Raw genomic sequence first — 19,218 nt, forward strand, 5'->3', positions numbered from 1 at the left:
ACTCATCTCCTTTAACAACTTTCCCCCTCTCACATTAAATCATGGCCTCTAGTTCAAAGTTCAAAGTAAATGCACTATCGAAGTACACACATGTCACCGCATACAACCCTGATATTTGTTTTCTTGTGGGCAGTACAAAGAAACACAATAGAATCAATGAAAAAAAATGCACACAAGACGGACAGATAACCAATGTGCAAAAGACGATGAACTGTGCAAATACAAAAACATTCATATGACGTTTCTGCACTAGGGGAAAAAAGACTGAATATCCACTCTCAGTGACTCTCAGAATCTTATCTATCCGGTCTCTGATGCTCCAGGGAAAACAGCCCAGGTCCAGGTCCGTCCTTGTACGTCATAACCTCTAATCCTGGTCAACCTCTTCTGAATCCTTTCTCAAACATCCACGTCCTTCCCTGTAACAAGACATCCAGAATGGAATGTAATACTCCAGATGCACCTGGTCACTTCTATAATGCTGCGCCACAATTTCCTAATTCCAATGAAGGCATGCGTCCCGTACTACACTATCTGTTTGTGCCACCACCTTCAGGGAGCTATGGACTTGGACCCCGATCAGTGCTGTCTGTCCATTAAACGTGTACTTTCCCCCTACACTCTGCCTTTCAAAGTGACCCCACGTGTCTGGGTTGAGGTCCATCTGCCATTTCCCTGTCGGTATCGATAGTTGATATACTCTGTGACCACCTCCTATACCTAATAAAGTGGCCATTGAGTGTATGTTTGTGGTCTTCTGTTTCAGTCCATCCACTTCAAGGTTTGACGTGTTTGTTCAGAGATGCTGTTCGGCAAACCACTGTTGTAACGTGGTTATTTGAGTTACTGTCACCTTCCTGTCAGCTTGAGCCATTCCGGCCATTCTCCTCTGACCTCTTCTTTCATTAACGAGGCGTTTTCGTCCACACAACTGATGCTCACTGGATTTTTCGTGTTTTTTTTTGTTGCTTTTCACAACATTTTCAGGAAACTCTAGAGACTGTCGGTGTGAAAATCCCAGATCGGCAATTTCTGAGAAACTCAAACCAACAATCATTCCAAGGTCAAAGTCACTTAGATCACATTTCTTTCCTATTCTGATGCTTGGTCTGAACAACAACTGAACCTCTTGACCATGTCTGCATGCTTTAATGCCTTGAATTGCTGCTACGTGATTGGCTGATCAGATATTTGCATTAATGAGCAAGTGTACCTAATCAAAATGGACAGTGAGTGCAGATTGTATCATTTGACAGCCTCCTGCACTATCAACAGTTCTACCCCATTATCCTCACGACTTCCCCCTGGGATTCTGCCGATCATCCTGGGAGTACCCAGAGGAAACCCACACGCTGCCAGGGAGAGCGTGCGAACTCCACACAGGCGAGATGCAAGGTCAGGATTGAACCTGGGTCCACAGAGCTGGGAAGCGGCGGCTCCAGCTTCCCTTGGCCGTGGGGCAAGTCCGTTGTCCGCTGGCTGTGTGGCTGGGCTGGACAAGAGATTGTTTCGCTCGATGTGCACTGGGCAGAATTTTGGTCTGCTGCAGATGGTGCTCGGAAGGGGGACATTTTGTGGGAAAAGCTCCTGAATCGGAAAGGGTGCAGGGCTTTTAAAGAGGAGGTGGTCAAAAACTCGGGCAGCTTGCTGGTGACCTTCAGTCTTTCATCATCTTGCTGAGAGACCAGAGCTGTGGATCTTTCCCCTCAGAACTGGCTGGTCAGAACCAGGGCCCGCCCCCCCCACCCCCACCCTGCAGGAGCAAGGTGCTGAGTGGCTGGGCTGTCGGTGCCAGAGTGAGTGATTGAGGGAAATGCAATCAAACCTGCGGTTCCTCTTACGACTGGAGGCAACGTTGCTGCCGCATGGCTGCAGAAGCCTGGGAGTTCGATTCCCAAATCCTGGCACTGTAGAGTTTGCACACCCTCCCTGTGACCGCGGGGGATTCCTCCAAGCTGCTTTCATCCCTCGTCCCAAAGTTGTATGGGTCGGAGGCTTAACTAGCCCCCGTAAATTGCCATGAGTGTGGGTGAGTGGTAGAATCAGAATCAGGTTTATTATCACCGGCATGTGACGTGAAATTTGTTAACTTAGCAGCGGCAGTTCAATGCAACACATAATCTAGCAGAGAAAAATAATAAACAAGTAAATCAATTATGTATATTGAATAGATTTTTTAAAAAAGTACAAAGTAGGAAATACTGTAAATTTTAATAAAAGTGAGGTAGTGTCCAAAGCTTCAATGTCCATTTAGGAATTGGATGACAGAGGGGAAGAAGCTGTTCCTGAATTGCTGAGTGTGTGCCTTTGGGCTTCTGTCCTTCCTATCTCATGGTAACAATGAGAAAAGGGCATGCCCTGGGTGCTGGAGGTCCTTAACAATGGACGCTGCCTTTCTGAGACACCTCTCCCTGAAGGTGTCTTGGGTACTTTGTAGGCTAGTACCCAGGGTGGAGCTGACTAGATTTACAACCTTCTGCAGCTTCTTTCGGTCCTGTGCAGTAGCCCCTCCATATCAGACAATTGTGCAGCCTGTCAGAATGCTCTCCACAGTATAACTATAGAAGTTATTGAGTGTAGTTGTTGACATGCCAAATCTCTTCAAATTCCTAATAAAGTATAGCCGCTGTCTTGCCTTCTTTATAACTGCATCAATAACTACAGTCTCAGTGGGAGGGGGGGAGCAGTTGGAGAGAGTTGATGGGGATGTAGGGAGAATAAAGTATGGTTGATGGCTGCATGAAACTGGTAGACTAAAGGACTTCTGCCCCAACTGTATCTCTCCTTGAGTGGTGTGTGGGATCTTTCCTTGCAGATGTGTTGTACAGAGCTCACACTCCAGTGTGTGGGGAGGGTGGTGCCTCTCAACAGAACAGACTCCCCGCGCCACCACCCTGCATGGGGGTATGAGCCCGGCAGGAGCAGGGACGTCCACAGTGCACAGTGACCCTGGGCAGAGGGAGCCAGCACCGTGTGCTTGCTGCTCAGACAGGAGGTGGTCAGAAAGGGGCTTTACCTGCACCCACACCACAAACCCTTGGCCCCCTTCCTGCAGTGACAAACCCACCAGCACCATAGCCAGAGTGCCATAGAACATTGCTGAGAGGATTGGTGCTGAGAATCCGGCTCCATAATCGTGATGGGAGGATCAAGTCTGATATACTCGAGCATGCAAAGTTCAAAGCAAATATATTATCAAAGTACGTGTATTCACCATGTTCCACCCTGGGGTGCATTTTCGTACGGGCATTTGCAGTAGATGGAAAGGAGCAGAATGAAAAACCGCGCGTGGCAGAGACGGCCATACAATCAACGTGCAAAAACTGGCAAATACAAAAAGAAATGAAAAACTAATAACAATAAGTAAATAAGCAATATATATTGAGAACAGGAATTGTAGAGTCCTTAAAAGTGAATCCATAGCTTGTGGAGTCAGTTCAGTGATGGGGTGAATGAAGAGCCTGATGGTCGAAGGGTAATAACTGTTCCTGAACCTGGTGGTGAGGGACGAGGCGCCTGTGCCTCCTTCCCAATGGCAGCAGTGAGAAGAGAGTGTGGCCTGGACGGTGAGGGGGTCTTTGATGGCTGCAGCCTTTCTGCGACAGTTCTCAGTGGGGGGGGGAGGGTTTTAACTGTGCTGGATACAGCCCAGTCCTCTCTTTATTGGAGTTTTTTTTCCCTCTGTTCTGCCGTGATGCAACCAGTCTATATACTCTCCACTGTTTATCGAAGTTTTAGATGACATGCCAAATCTGCACAAACTTCTAAGAAAGCAGAGGCACTGCCGTGCCTTCTTTGTAAAGGCATTCACGTACCGTTTGCAGGTGATACAAAGCGAGGTGTCTGTCTCCCACAGGCTCCTCACTTCCATCCAATCCCTAGCCACAGATTTTGCTTCAGGAAGGCTAACGGTACTGTCGAGAATACCATCCCCTATTCTCTCTTCTGCCTGTTCGGGGACCATTACAGAGGCTTGAAAGCTAGAAATCCAGACATGCTCTTCCATATTCCTTCTACATTCTCAGTCCTCCTGTCTTTTCAAGGTTTGTTTTTTTGCATGATCTCAGCTTTTCGTGCAGTCTCTGCAGTCTTGCACTCATCGTTGCATTAATTGTTCCCTGTTCATGACGGTTTACTGTGCGGGCTACACACCAGCAAGGAATCTCATTGCATTCTGATCTCATCTGGATTGAGGGGAACAGGGAACTATTGAGCACATCTACGAGGAGTGCTGACACAGGAAAGCAGTGTCCACCATCCGGGCCGTGCTCTCTAGCGGCTGCTGTTGGGCACGGGAGGTTCAGGAGTCTCTGGTACCCCTCCTCCAGATTCAGGAACAGTTAGTGCCCTTCAAATGTCAGGCTTCTGAACCAGCATGGATAACTTCACTCACTCCAACTCTGACCCGAATCCACAGCCAGTTCAGGTGTGAGCTGCCGTGTGGGAGAGTTTTCAAAATGGAAAAGCCATCGCACTGGGGCAGTTCCGATCTCTTGACCTCGGAAGTCCGGGTCCGGAGGTGCAAGTGGTCTTCACTGGTTGCAGTAGGTGGCCACGACTGCTTCTGTGTCTTGTCATGCCCTTCGCTCTCCACAAAGCGTTGCAGAACCGTCTTCCTGGCCTTTAGATCTCACGTTTGATCTCATCTGCTCAGTCCACCAGAACTGACTTCACGTGCTTGGACAGACATCTCACCAGGGTCTGAGGCCAGCAAGCTACATTCAACTTGTTTAGCCCGCTTGTCAAAGCAGTATACTGGGTTGTGGCTGCTTTCACATTTAAACGGCTACTTGGAGCCACAGGTGAGAGCTGAGTGTCAGGTGGGAATCAAAGATGAGTGATCTGCCCCAGAATGGACATGACGAGCCCCTTCACCAGAGATGGTACCCCTCGCTGAATGCCCCGTACACCCTTTCAGATGAGAAATAAGAATTCTCACTTGTATTCCCTCTGCCACAGGATAGAAACAATTTTAAAATGGTAAGGTGGTGGTGTTTTGAGAGATCTGTTGGTCCTTGACACCAATCACTGAAAGTTAGCACGCAGTTAGCAAGACATCTGGAAGTTTAATAGTACCTTTGCCTTTATGCCAAGAGGATCTGAGTAAGAGAGTTGAGGTGTCTGACAACAATTATTTTGGCTGAGTATGAGCTAAAGGGTTGTCTATTGTTGGGTCCTCGGGAGGGATCCACGTGGTCCGGTGCGGTGTAGGAGAAAGTTAAGTGGTGGCTGTGGTTAGTGGTTGAGTCTGTTGGTTATTCACCCTCTCCTTTCGCAGCTGCTGGTTGTTCCCTGGTACAGTGGAGTTGTTTTCCTTTGTTCTGGAGACGAATGCAGAGAGGGTGTCCACGACCCATGGGCCAGGAGTGCTCGTTGTGCCGCAAGACCCGGCGGACCTCAGTCCGAGGGGGCTGCCTATTGGCCAATTTATACTTCTGCGTCAAATCTACGCCGTAGGTACGGCGTAGCCGCGTACCCTACGCCCTAGCCTGACGCGCACCTCCCCGAAAATGTAACCACGCGTCGCAGCGACGCAGACCGCAACGACTGTGATTGGTCCACTTGGTAGCATCGCATTTCCTCCTACACATTTCCGGTTGCTTCTTCTCATCAAATCATCAAATCTACCTGCCGAAATCTGAAAATATCTGAAATGCATTTCCTCGTCCATGTCTCTCAGTGGCCGGACAAGCACAGAAGATTCACCCTCCTTCTGCCTCAATCCGTTCAATGGTCGTACACACCATCTCCTCCGACATCTTCTCACTTTTCTGTGTTGCAGTAATTTCAATAAAAGTAACCCTTGTTCAACATTTATTAGCTCCAACTCCAATATGATGCGCTCAGTCGCCATTGTTTGAAGTACACAAAGAAACTCAACACAGTGGCGTAGAAACCCCAGCGCGGGCTAGTGTTTTGGCAGTGAATTGCGGAGCGACGCAGACACACCAACACACAAATATAAATGCTCACAACGGCGTAGAGCCTACACAGAAGTATAAATCAGTCTTATAGCTGAACCAAGCACCGACCTACCCCGGCAGCAGGGGGTCTCTGTGCACAAACACAGCAGTTTACTAATGCACCCCCCCCACCACCACCAGCGCTTTGACTGTGGTGCAGGCACAGTGGTCGGAAGGTCGGATAGTGCAATTCTATTGGACCCTGGTGAGGCCACATGTGGAATGTTGTGGACTTGTCTGCCAGAGGAATATACTAGTGTGCAGCCGAGGGTCAACTCCAGGAGCGGTGGGGTTTAAACAGTGTGGTGAAGCTGAGCTGACTACACAGTCTAGAGGAAAACTGGTTTATTACTGTCGCACGTACTGAGGTGCAGTGAAAATCTTCGTTTTGCACACCACCCATACAAATCATTTCCTCACATCTGCACGTGTGGGTAGTACGAGGGAAAACAAAACCAGAACACAGAATAAAGTGCGACAGAAAACGTACAGTGCCAGCAAGACAGTAGGGGGCAAGTGGCATGGCGGGGTAGACTGCGAGGTCAAGAGTCTGTTTATACACGGGGTCAGAATCACAATCAGGTTTAATATCACTGGCATATGTTGTGAAACTTGTTGTTTTGTAGAAGCAGTTCAGTGCCATACATAAGGACTATAAACTGCAATAAGAACTGTATATAGTATTTAAAAAAATTAAGGAAGTAGTGCAAAATAGATCAAAGAATTCCATTTATTTATTCAGTGGCGTACAGCACGGACTTGGCCTCTCCCGCCCTTCAGGCTGGGCCACCTAGCAAACCCTCCGATTTAAATCCGAGTCTAATCACGGGACAATTTACAATGACCAATTAACCTTCCAACATCTTTGGACTGTGGGAGGAAACCAGAGATCCCAGAGGAAACCCACACTGTCATGGGGAGAATGTACAAGCTCCTAACAGTCCATTACAGGGATAGTGTGATGGTGTTTATGGGTTCATTGTCCATTCAGAAACCTGATAGCAGAGAGAAAGAAGCTGTTCCTAAACTGTTGAGTGTGTGTCTTCAGGCTCCTGTGGCACCTCCTTGATGGTAGCGATGAGAAGAGGACGTGGGTGTTGGGGGTCTTTATTGACGGATGCCACCCTTTTCAAGGCATTGCCTTTTGAAGATGTCCTCGGTGCTGAGGAGGCTGACGCTCATGATGGGGCTGGCCAAGTTTGCAGTGGTGTGGAAGCTGGCCCTGAGCCTGATTGTATGTACTTTCACACTTCCTGTATCTTCTGCCCAGTAGGAGTAGTTTTGTGTTGTTTCAGGTTGCCTAGTGTAGTTTTGTGTTGTTTCAGGTAGCCTAGTGTAGTTTTGTGTTGTTTCAGGTAGTCTAATGTAGTTTTGTGTTGTTTCAGGTTGCCTAGTGTAGTTTTGTGTTGTTTCAGGTAGTCTAGTGTAGTTTTGTGTTGGTTCAGGTACCCTGGTGTAGTTTTGTGTTGTTTCAGGTAGCCTAGTGTAGTTTTGTGTTGTTTCAGGTAGTCTAATGTAGTCTTGTGTTGTTTCAGGTAGCCTAGTGTAGTTTTGTGTTGTTTCAGGTAGCCTAGTGTAGTTTTGTGTTGTTTCAGGTAGTCTAGTGTAGTTTTGTGTTGTTTCAGGTTGCCTAGTGTAGTTTTGTGTTGTTTCAGGTAGTCTAGTGTAGTTTTGTGTTGTTTCAGGTAGCCTAGTGTAGTTTTGTGTTGGTTCAGGTACCTTGGTGTAGTTTTGTGTTGGTTCAGGTAGTCTAGTGTAGTTTTGTGTTGTTTCAGGTAGCCTAGTGTAGTTTTGTGTTGTTTCAGGTAGCCTAGTGTAGTTTTGTATTGTTTCAAGTAGTCTAATGTAGTTTTGTGTTGTTTCAGGTAGCCTAGTGTAGTTTTGTGTTGTTTCAGGTAGCCTAGTGTAGTCTTGTGTTGTTTCAGGTAGCCTAGTGTAGTTTTGTGTTGTTTCAGGTTGCCTAGTGTAGTTTTGTGTTGTTTCAGGTTGCCTAGTGTAGTCTTGTGTTGTTTCAGGTAGCCTAGTGTAGTTTCAGGTAGCACCAGGGTCCTGGAGGAACGTTGTTTCGTTTTTACTGTGTACTGTACCAGCAGTTACAGTTGAAATGACAATAAGAGCGACTTGACTTGAAAAGGGAGAACTTCCAAGATGTGAGGAGTCTTGGCTGCTTCACCAAGGCAGAGGCTGGCTTCCCTGATGTGAGGTGACCTCTATGAAACACACAGAATTCTTCCGTAGCACGTGAAGTGCTGGAGGAACTCCGTGGCTGAGGCAACAGCTAATTTCTCTCCATAGGTGCTGCTGACCTGTCATATTCCTCTATTTTTTTGTGTGGTGTGGCTCAGATGCCAGCATCTGCAGTCTCTTGTGTGAATGTTTCTCTGGCTGAGGTGTTGGGGACTCGGCTGCTGAGTGCAAAGGTTGGCAGATTTCGAGATGGAATTGAGGAATACGGGGATCATGCAAGAAGGTGGCACTGGGGTAAAGGGTCAGCTGTGAGCTGACTGAGGACACACGAGGCCAGACCCGGCTGCTCTCGGGCTCCCCTCCTGACTCGCCAGGGTATGGGATCTAGGTGCTGACCGGCCAACTGGCTGTACCATTTCAGCTGTCCCTGCAGGGAGGGTGTGAGCAAACAGACACAGACACTTGCACACGCGTGTGGGTGTGTATACACAAGTGTCTCTGTGTTTGAGTGAGTGGCTAAGTGTGAATGAGTGTGTGAGTGAGTCTGATTATGAATGGGTGTGTCTCGGCATGTATGAGAATGTGTGTGTGTGTAACGCGAGCCTGTGGCCTATCTGTTCACATGCTGGTAGTAGAGGATTCTCTGTGTTGGGCTTAGTACGTTAAGCAGGGCTTAATCACAACAGGGATTTAGCTGACCCGCAAGTAAGCACGGAATCTTCCGGAGCAGCTTTAGTGCTTGTCAGCAGACACCGTGTGTGACGAGCACCAGGTTAAATTTACTCCAGAGATATCACCGGGCCTGGGGCTGGGTGTGCAGCCGTTTGGGGCGGTGGGAGCCAGTCACTGGCACCAGGTCCCACCTGTCACTCCAGGGTCCCGTTGGGGAGGGTATGAGGGAGGCTGGTGCAGCTCTCAGCCACAACTGCCCTCTGTACTTTCACTTTTGATTTCTGTACTGTCTTTGCAGTCTCCAGCTGTACACCCAGTGTTTAACTGCTGGCCTGCTTGAAGTGAGCCTCGGAGTAAACGCTCTCTGTCCCCAAATGTCCACTCAGCTCGTCTACCCCAAACCCCCAACAGACCAACCCCCCCCCCCCCCAATCTCTCTGCCTCTCCTGCCCACCACCTTCCTCCGAAGAGAGCAGAGTACTGGCCCCGCACAGTAGCCTGGGCACGGGGTATCCCTAACACACTCCTCCCTTAAAGCGAGTACATCAGATCCTCCACCTCCACTGGCATCCAACTCTGAGCTACGTGAAGCTATTTGCGATCCAGGCAAGAGACCAGCCGTCTGCCAAAGGTGGGCTAGTCATCTGTTACCCTGAATGGACCTGTCTGGGATTTTGTAGGACTGGTCGGAGCAGACGATGGTCCACACGCTGTCTGTTCCTCCCAGCTGCTGCCTCTCTGGAGTGGTTGGGCCCTGGGGAGCAACAGTCAACTCCACCAGCATCAGCAGAGTGTCCCATCGTTCTGGGCCGAGCTTTGCCAGGCCCTTCCGCAGACTTCCACCTGGGTTTTCACTGGATATCTTTACCCCAAAGCCCCACCTTATATTTGGCTTTTCCTTTTAAATAACTAAAAGTTCATAGAATTTTAGTCTTGTCCTCTGTCTAGGGTGTAAGGACCCACCAAGGCTCGAAGGGCTCCGAATGAGCCTCCTCCCCAGGGTCATCCACCCTTTCTAGGTAGGCGGCTCCAACAGACTCCTCGAGGACCCTCTGCCGGGACAGCATGCAGTTTCCCCCGACACATCCGCCCTCCCACCCGCGTGATACTCAGTTCTACAGCACACAGCCGGGCTCACCTGACACGTGCCAACCTAGTCCCATTTGCCCATGTTCGGCCCGTGCCCCACTGAATTCAGGGATTTACTCACCTCTTTATGCTTTTGTATCACCAATACTTCCTGGTATGGGGTCCAAGATCTTCTCCCCAGCAAGAACTGATGAGAAATATTCACGGGAAAATCCCACCTATCTCCTGATAATTTTAAAGGCCACGAGCCTATTCTCTCTCAAGCTGGAGAGTTTCTTGGGATTTTCCTAAATCTTGCCTGCTGGATCTGTCCCATGCCCTTTTTGATTTCCTGATTCCCATCTTGAGTGTATTCCTGTATTTCCTGTACACGTTGGGAGCATTCACTGTTCATGAACATTGACTTCTCTAACTTCCGTTAATGCCCCTCCTCCCCTTCTTACCCCATCCCTGACATATTTAGTTGTTTACCTGTTCTCCATCTCCCTCTGGTGCTTCTCCCCCCCCCCCCCCCCACCTTTCTTTCTCCTGAGGCCTCCCGTCCCATGATCCTTTCCCTTCTCCAGCTCTGTATCACTTTCGCCAATCACCTTTCCGGTTCTTAACTTCATCCCACACCCTCCGGTCTTCTCCTATCATTTTGCATTTCCCCTTCCCCCCTCTACTTTCAAATCTCTTACTATCTTTCCTTTCGGTTAGTCCTGACGAAGGGTCTCGGCCCGAAACATCGACATCGCTTCTCCCTATAGATGCTGCCTAGCCTGCTGTGTTCTACCAGCATTTTGTGTGTGTGTTGTTGTTTGAATTTCCAGCATCTGCAGATTTCCTCGTGTTTGCGCATGTATGTTCCCTTTTTCCTGATGAAAGGCCATCTTAAACATTTTTTCTCCCAGTCAACCTGATCAACTATTCTACTTAGGCCTCCCAACTCCCTCCCCTGTCTATCACCTCACTCACTGCTTTCAATTACTTTTGATAATGCTGCTTACATTCTAAATACTGGTGAATTGGGCAATGGTTAATCGGGACCGACTCATGAAGAACAAAAACTAATGGAGAAAGTAGCCGGGATTCCCTTTGTTTATGTGGGACACTGTGCCTCCTAACTGGGACGGGAGACTATTGCCAAATAGTTTCTAACTAGAGCCAGTCACATGCATGTCATGTGGCTGTTTGACACTGCACTGTGCTTCGAGTGAACTTTTTTAAAAATAGTGGCAGTTTAGTGTGTTCAAAAAGCACTGATTTTTGTCTCTGATAGTTGGTGAGAAATAAGCGAATAAGGCAAATGAGAACGGTTATTCCTCAAATTTGTCCACAGTATTGTAAAAAGTCAGCCCATTATCTGCGCTTGGGTGTTCTGCATTTCATTTAAGTACACTTGTTACTTATTTAAACAGTACTTTGTCTTCTTTTGCATGCCTTTTTAACTATTTCCATGAAACTTTGGCTAATTGGGGCGGCTGCTTAATTGGGCCAAAATGTATTGGTCCCGATGTGACCCAATTAAGAGCAATCTACAGTGCATGTTGGTATTTACATGCATTTTATTCCATATCTACACTCCTAACATTAATTTTGTATAATTCTTTATAATTAATGCTTTTTTTTTGTTACATGTCACACCAACACACCACAGCAAAACCCTGTTACGTGTAAACGTATACGGTGCATCAAGTCAATCCTTGATCCCCGACTATCTCCCATTAGCAAGGGTTCTCCAAGCTTGCCAGCCCTGCCCTTCATCCTAGCGAAGTTTATTATCAAACTACGTACATGTCATCATATTCTGTACTATGCAGGCATTTACAGGGAAATATAGAAATACAATAGAATTTATGAAAAATGTACACAAACACTCTCAAACAACCAACGTGCAAAAGAAGACAAACTGTGCAAATAAAAAAGGAACCAGTAAATAAAGTTGCCAGTGCTCTAGTGGGGTGGGGGGGGGGGGGGTTAAATTAGAGTTAGAGTGCCAGAGCAGGTAGTGAAGAGGTTGTGGAGATAGATGTTGTTAAGATTTCGGACGAAAATCAAAAGGTTGAGCATCTTGTCCTGAGTTGCGTATATTTCAATGCAAGAAGTATCGTAGGAAAGGCAGGTGAGCTCGGCATGGATTGTGATATTGCGGCCTTTGGTGAGACTTGGTTGCAGGAGGGGCAGGACTGGCAGCTCAATATTCTGGTATTCTGTTGTTTTAGACATGACAGAGCAGGCGGGATTAAAGGAGGAGTGGTGGTGTTACTAGTCAGGGAAAAAGTCATGACAGTGCTCCATCAGGATAGATCAAGAGAACTTGTCTAGTGAGGCGTTATGGGTGGAACTGAGTAATAAGAAAGGCATGACCATGTTATTAGGGCTATATTACAGACCACCAAACAGTCTGAGGGATTTAGAGAAACAAATTCGCAGAGAGTTCGCAGACTTTTGTAAGGAACATACAGTTGTTATGATATGTGATTTTAATTTTCCACATATTGACTGGGATTCCCATACTGTTAAAGGACCAGATGGGATAGAATTTGTCAAATGTGTTCAGGAAAGTTTCCTTAATCAGTACTTGGATGTCCCAATGAGAGAGTGTGCGATACTTGATCTCGTATCAGAGAATGAGACAGGGCAGGTGAGAGAAGTTTGCATCTAGTGAACATAATGCCATGAGAAGTAAGTATGGAAAAAGTGAGGTCTGGCCCATGGGTTGAGCTACTACACTGGAGAAAGGCCCATTTTGATGGTATTAGAAAGGATCTGGCAAGTGTGGGTTCGCACAGACTTTCTTGATGATCCATGCATGGAGCCAAAAGAGGTGGGGGACATCTTAAATTATATTTTTGCATCTGTATTTACACAGGAGATGGATACTCAGGAGTTTATAGGAGTGAGGCAAAGTGGCATCAACCTTGTACAGATTACAGAGGAGGAGGTGTTTGCTACCTTGGGGCAAATTAGGGTGGATAAATCCCCAGGGCCTGACCAGCTGTTCCCTCGGACCCTGTAGGAGGCAAGTGCAGAAATTGCCAGGGCTCTAGCAAAGATATTTAAATCCTCCTCCTTAGAGACAGGTGAGGTACCAGAGGATTAGTTCTGCTGTTTAAGAAAGGCTCTTAAAAATAAACCAGTAAGTGTACCCACATGGGAGGTTAGTCAAGAAGGTTCATTCGCTTGGCATTCAAGATGAGGTAGTCAATTGGATTAAACATTGGCTTTGTGGGAGAAGTCAGAGAGTGGTAGTAGATGGTGCCCCTCTGACTGGAGGCCTGTGACTAGTGGAGTGCTGCATTGATCGGTGCTAGGTCTGTGTCATCTATATCAATGATCTGGATCAGAAATTTGCAGCTGATACCAAGATTGGGGATGTAGTGGACAGCGAGGAAGGCTATCATTGGCTTGCAATGGGATCTCGACTAGCTGGAAAAATAAGCTAGTCAGATGGCAGATGGAATTTAATGCAGACAAGGGCAAATTCATTGAAAGTGGCGTCACAGGCAGATAGGATTATAAAGAAAGCTTTTGGCACATTGGTCTTCATAAATCGAAGTATGAGTTCAGAAGATGGGACGTTATGTTGAAGTTGAATAAGACATTGGTGAGGCCTAATTTGGAGTATTGGGTGCAGTTGTGGTCACCTACTGACAGGAAAGATGTAAATAAGGTCGAAAGAGTACAGAAAAAATTTACGAGGATGTTGGCGAGACTGGACCTTGTACAGTTATAAGGAAAGATTGAATAGGTTAGGACTTTATTCCTTAGAACATAGAAGACTGAGAGGAGATTTGATAGAATTGTACAGAATTATGAGGGGTATAGATAGGGTAAATGCAAGCAGGCTTTTTCCACTGAGGTTGGTGGGACTACAACTAGAGGACATAGGTTAAGAGTGAAAGTTGAAAAGTTTAAGGGGAAATGAGGGGAAATTTCTTCACTCAGGGATTTGTGAGAGTGTGGAACGAGCTGCCAGCACAAGAGAAGTTGAATAGGTAAGTAGATGGGAGATATGGGGGGGGTTATGGTCCCGGTGCAGGTCGATGGGACTAGGCAGTTTAAATGGTTTCAGCGTGGACTAGATGGGCTTAGAGCCTGTTTCTGTGCTGTGCTTTTCTATAGTTCTATGACTTAAAATAATACTGAGATCATGCATTGTAGATGTGTTGTAGAGTCCGTGAAAGTGAGTCTACAAGTTGTGGAGTCAGTTGAGATGAGTGAAGGTATCCGCACTGGTTCAGGAGCCTGATGGTTACTGGGGAATAACTGTTCCTGAACCTGGTGGTGTGGGGCCTAAGGTTCCTGTACCAACTCCTTGATGAGAGCAGTGAGAAGAGAGCACGGCTTGGATGGTAGGGATCATTGACAATGGGTGATGCTTTCTTGTGGCAGTGCTCCTTGTAGACGTGCTCAGTGATGGGGAGAGATCTTCCTGTGGAGTTTCAGGTTGTATCCGGCACTTTCTGTGTGAATTCTTCTGTTCATGGGCATCGGTGTTTCCATTCTAGGCCGTTATGCAACCACTCAGGATGGCCTCAACTGTGCAACTGTATAAACTTGTCAAAGTTTTAGATGGCTTGTCGAATCTGCTCAAACTTTTAAAGAAGTTTCTTCTTTCTGATGGCACTTAATAAGCTGGTAAGGAAGGCGGGCTCTGTCGTGGGCAAAGTACTGGAGAGTTTAACATCGGTAGCTGAGCGAAGGGCGCTGAGTAGGCTACGGTCAATTATGGAAAACTCTGAACATCCTCTACATAGCACCATCCAGAGACAGAGAAGCAGTTTCAGCGACAGGTTACTATCGATGCAATGCTCCTCAGACAGGATGAAGAGGTCAATACTCCCCAATGCCATTAGGCTTTACAATTCAACCGCCAGGACTTAAGAACTTTTTAAAAGCTATTATTAATGCTTTTTGAGATAGTGATTTAGATGCATATCATATTTTTTACTGAGTTAAGTATTGTATGTAATTAGTTTTGCTACAACAAGTGTATGGGACATTGGAAAAAAAGTTGAATTTCCCCATGGGGATGAATAAAGTATCTATCTATCTATCTATCTATCTATCTATCTTACTCCCAGGACAGATCCTCTGATAAGATAGCACCAAGGAATTTAAAGTTACTGATCCTCTCCACCTCTGGTCCCTGATGAGAACTGGCTTATGACCCTTTGGTTTCCTTCTCCCGTAGTCAGTAATCAGCTCTTTGGTTTTTCCGACATTGAGTGAGAGGTTGTTACTGTGGCACCACTCAGCCAGATTTCCAGCCTCCTTCCCGTTTGCTGATTCGTCACCGCCGTTGATTGTCCATCGACAGTGATGTATGTCGTCAGCAAACTTGAATCTGACATTGGGGAGTGGGGAGCTGTGCTGTAGCTTGCCAAGAGTGTTGTGAAGCTGAGCTCTGCGGCTAGCGACTCAGTTCCATGCCTGGGGTCCTGCAGTTACGACCAAGACTGCTGCCCTCACCCCACAGCCGTGTCCTGCCTGGGGCCGCGCCGAGAACCTGGATAGATAATGCACACGAGATTCTGCAGGTGCTGGAAATCCATAGTGACGTACTCAGAAAGCTGGAGGATCTCAACAGGTCAGACAGCATCAATGGAGCAGAGAAAGCAGTCGGCATTTTGGGCCAAGACCCTTCATCGCGACCTGAAAGGAAGGGGTAGAAGCCAGAACAAGAAGGGGATAAATAATAATTGGTATTTTAGCATCAGGCAGTTGCATCAAAGGGGGGAGTGCTTTGGTTGTCTACTAGGCGGTCATCAAGTCATGTTTGAACATGGTGGGGGCTGCAATAGTGTTGAATTATTGTAGTTACAGGAATGTGCAGAGAATGGAGGGATGTGGGTATTATACAGGCAGAAGGAATTAGTTTAGTGTGACGTTTAATTGAATTCAGCACAACATCATGGGCCAAAGGGCCTGTTCATGGACTGTATTCGATCTAAGCCTGGAAACGATTCAATAAATAGAAGTTGCAACTCCACAAATCTCTGATGAGACCGCACTTGTGTTCAATTCTGGTCGCCTCATTATAGGAAGGATGTGGAAGCTATGGAGAGGGTGCAGAGGAGATTTACCAGGATGTTGCCTGGATTGGAGAACAAGTCATATGAAGCAAGGTTAGCAGAGCTGGGACTTTTCTCTTTGGAGCGTAGAAGAATGAGAGGGGACTTGATAGAGGTCTACAAGATTATGAGAGGCATAGATAGGGTGGATAGTCAGTACCTGTTTCCCAGGGCACCAATAGCAAACACCAGAGGGCATATGTACAAAATTAAGGGAGGGAAGCTTAGGGGAGACATCAGGGGTAAGTTTTTTACACAGAGGGTTGTGAGTGCCTGGAATGACTTGCCACGGATGGTGGTGGAGGCTAAAACATTAGGGGTATTTAAGAGCCTCTTGGACAGGCACATGGATGAAAGAAATATGAAGGGTTATGGGGTAGTGTGGGTTTAGTACTTTTTTAAAGGATTATATGGGTCAGCACAACATGGAGGGCTGAAGGGCCTGTACTGTGCTGTAGTGTTCTATGGTTCTAAGTTTTACATTCATAAAATGCTGGAGGAACTCAGCAGGCCAGGCAGCATCCATGGAAAAGAGTAAACAGTCGACATTTCGGGCTGAGACCCTTCATCGGGACTCGATGAGAGGCTCCTCATCTTTCTCCCTCCAGTCCTGCTGAAGGGTCTCGGCCCGAAATGCTGACTGTGCTCATTTGCACGGATGCTGCCCGCTCTGCTGAGACCCTCTCTCATTTTGTGTTTGGTTGCTCAGATTTCCTGCATCTGCTGATTTTTTTTCCTTGTTTGAGTTTTGCATTCATCATCACTTTGTGAACACTGAAGGATATCTAACTCCAACATTTTATTGTAAGAATGGGAATTGTCATACTGTTTTTTATCTTTGGACTGAAATACAGTGGAGAACGATTGTTGTGCTATCTACAGATCATTTCATACATGCAGAATATGGTTATCGAGAAAGTGCAGTGCAGGCAGACAAATAAGGTGCAGGGGCCATGAGGAAGTGATTGGGAGTTCAAGTATTCACCTTTACCAAACGAGAATTTGATTACAGCAGGATAAAAGACGTGAACACAAGAGATTCTGCAGATGCTGGAAAACCAGAGCAACACTCACAAAATGCTGGACCCACAAAATACACACACAAAACTCGGCAGATCAGGAAGCAGCTATGGAGAGGAACGAACAGTCTGCGTTTCAGGCGAGGCCCTTTGCTGCCTGGAACAGATGCTGAGAGTGAGGCTGTCCTTGACTCTGGTTGTATGTGTACTCGAGTGTTTGTGTCTCCCCCTCCAGTGGGGAGGGGAGGAGACAATGTCTGTGGTGAGAGGAGTCTTTGATAATGTTGGCTGCTTTCCCGAGACAGTGGGAAGCGTGGATGGAGGCAGTCTGATGTGGGTGACTCGTACTGCTGTGTGGTCCCAGCCCTGTATCGCACAGTGCTCCAGTGAAACCAAAGCCTGTAATTTGTGATGGAAGGGTTTCAGTTATCTGTTTAAACGATGAAGCGGAGTGGGGGGGGGGAAGAGTTTTTGTTTTGACCAGGTCAGTGATAGAACCCCGTCTGTATCTGAGGTTAGCCTCTGGGGTTAGCACACTTCACTATACGTTGTGGTTCTTGTGATCGCTGTCAGCTCTCCTCTGGTTTTAGGTGGAAGCCTGGGGACGAGATGGCTGAGGTGCACGGACCAAGCTGAGTGATTTTTAGACACTGGCCAGCAACTTGATGCTTTGTCAGAAGTGATTGTTTAATTATACATGGGCCAGAGCAGGAGCTGTCACATGAGCCTTGGAGGACGTGTAACCAGCTCACTGTCCTGAGTTCAGTTTCCTTTCTTTTGTATCGTGAGGCACAGGCAAGCACCCGGCAGTCCTCTGTCCTAAGGACTGTGCGTTTGGCTGATGGGCCCGTTCGCGGGGGCGGGTCTGAGTAGAGGCGAGGCGTGATACTCCATGGCCTGTGACTGAAGTGTCCTCCTCTTGGGTCCGCTAGGGACCCCTCGAGCTGGCTGCGGCAGAAAACCCTCCGGCTGTGGAAAGGGTGAGCAGCTTCAAGTTCCTGGAAGTCAGAATCTCTGAAGATCAGCATATTGATGCGATTACAAAGAAGGCACGATAGTGGCTCCCTCTCAGTAGGAGTTTGTGGGGATTTGTTATGTCGCAAATGCCTATGGAGAGCATTCCAGTTGGTTGCATCATCCGGCACGGGGAGACCGCTGGACAGGTTCCGAAAGGGCTACAGAACATTGCAAACGCAGCCAGCTCCATCATGGGCACCAGCATCCGCGAGGCCTCACACAAGGCGGCATCCATCATTAAACCCCATTAATGTGAGGAGCCGTTGTCCTTAAGGTGATTGGAGGAAAGTGCAGGAGGGTTGTTGGAGATGAGGTTTTACACAGAGGGCTGGGTGCATGGAACTCACTGTTAAGTGTGGTGATCGCAGCAGATAGATTAGGGACATTTAAGAAATTGTTAAGACAGGCACGTGAATGATAGAAAAATGCTGAAGGCGGGAAGGGTTAGGTTGCAAGGTTGGGCTGAAGGGCCTGTACTGTGCCGTGGTGATCTATATTGTGAGGAATCTGGCCTGGGTCTCTCTCTTTGCAGTAAACTGTCCGATGGTTTCAATGGCTCAAATAACCTTGTGTCCCTTTTGGAAGGGAGTTCCTACTAAACCCGAGAGTGCCCGACAGTCTGTCATCGTGCCAGGTTTCAGGGACCTCCCGAGGGCCTGAGGGTGGTTGTGTTGAAGGAAGGGTGCACCCTCGCTCTGAGGCAGTGACCGGGGGAGGCGCTCTGTTCAGTTAGGTAGCGGGAGAGGGGTGGGTCCCCTGGGGGGTGGGGTGGAAACGGGGTTCAGAGAGGTAACATGGTCTCTCACTGGCCACTGAACACACACCTCTGGGTCCTGTGCCACCCCTCTTGTTCCCGTGTTAACTTTTGTTGGGGCCAGCACAGTGGCGTTAGGGATCTTACAGTGCCAGTGACCCGGACTTGATTTCCACCGCTGTCTGTAAGGGGTTTGTGTGATCTCGCCGTGACCACGTGGGTTTCTCCCAGTGGGCTGGCTTCCCACACGGAACTGGTGGGTTCATTAGTCACACGGGTGTAATTCGATGGCAGGGGCTCGTTGGGCCAGAAGCGTCTGTTACTGTGTTGTGTTTTTTTAAAATCCTGTTCTGACAGCCTGCCTTTCAACACAGAGGTCTTGGCTCTTCCTCTGCCTCTTGGCAGTCTCCCCTCCCCAGCGCGTGGCTGGGTCTCCCTGCTGTTGTCTCCACCTTTCA

General features: G+C 47.7%; 1 protein-coding gene across 2 annotated transcripts in view; it reads left to right on the forward strand.

Annotated features, from left to right (window-relative positions):
• The window catches only part of igf2bp2a (insulin-like growth factor 2 mRNA binding protein 2a), a 142,078-nt gene that overhangs the window by 54,574 nt on the left and 68,286 nt on the right, over window positions 1-19,218 (forward strand). The gene's annotated exons all lie outside the window — the stretch shown is intronic.

Source organism: Hemitrygon akajei, chromosome 5 (genome assembly GCF_048418815.1).
Source record: "Hemitrygon akajei chromosome 5, sHemAka1.3, whole genome shotgun sequence".
Classification (NCBI taxonomy): domain Eukaryota; kingdom Metazoa; phylum Chordata; class Chondrichthyes; order Myliobatiformes; family Dasyatidae; genus Hemitrygon; species Hemitrygon akajei.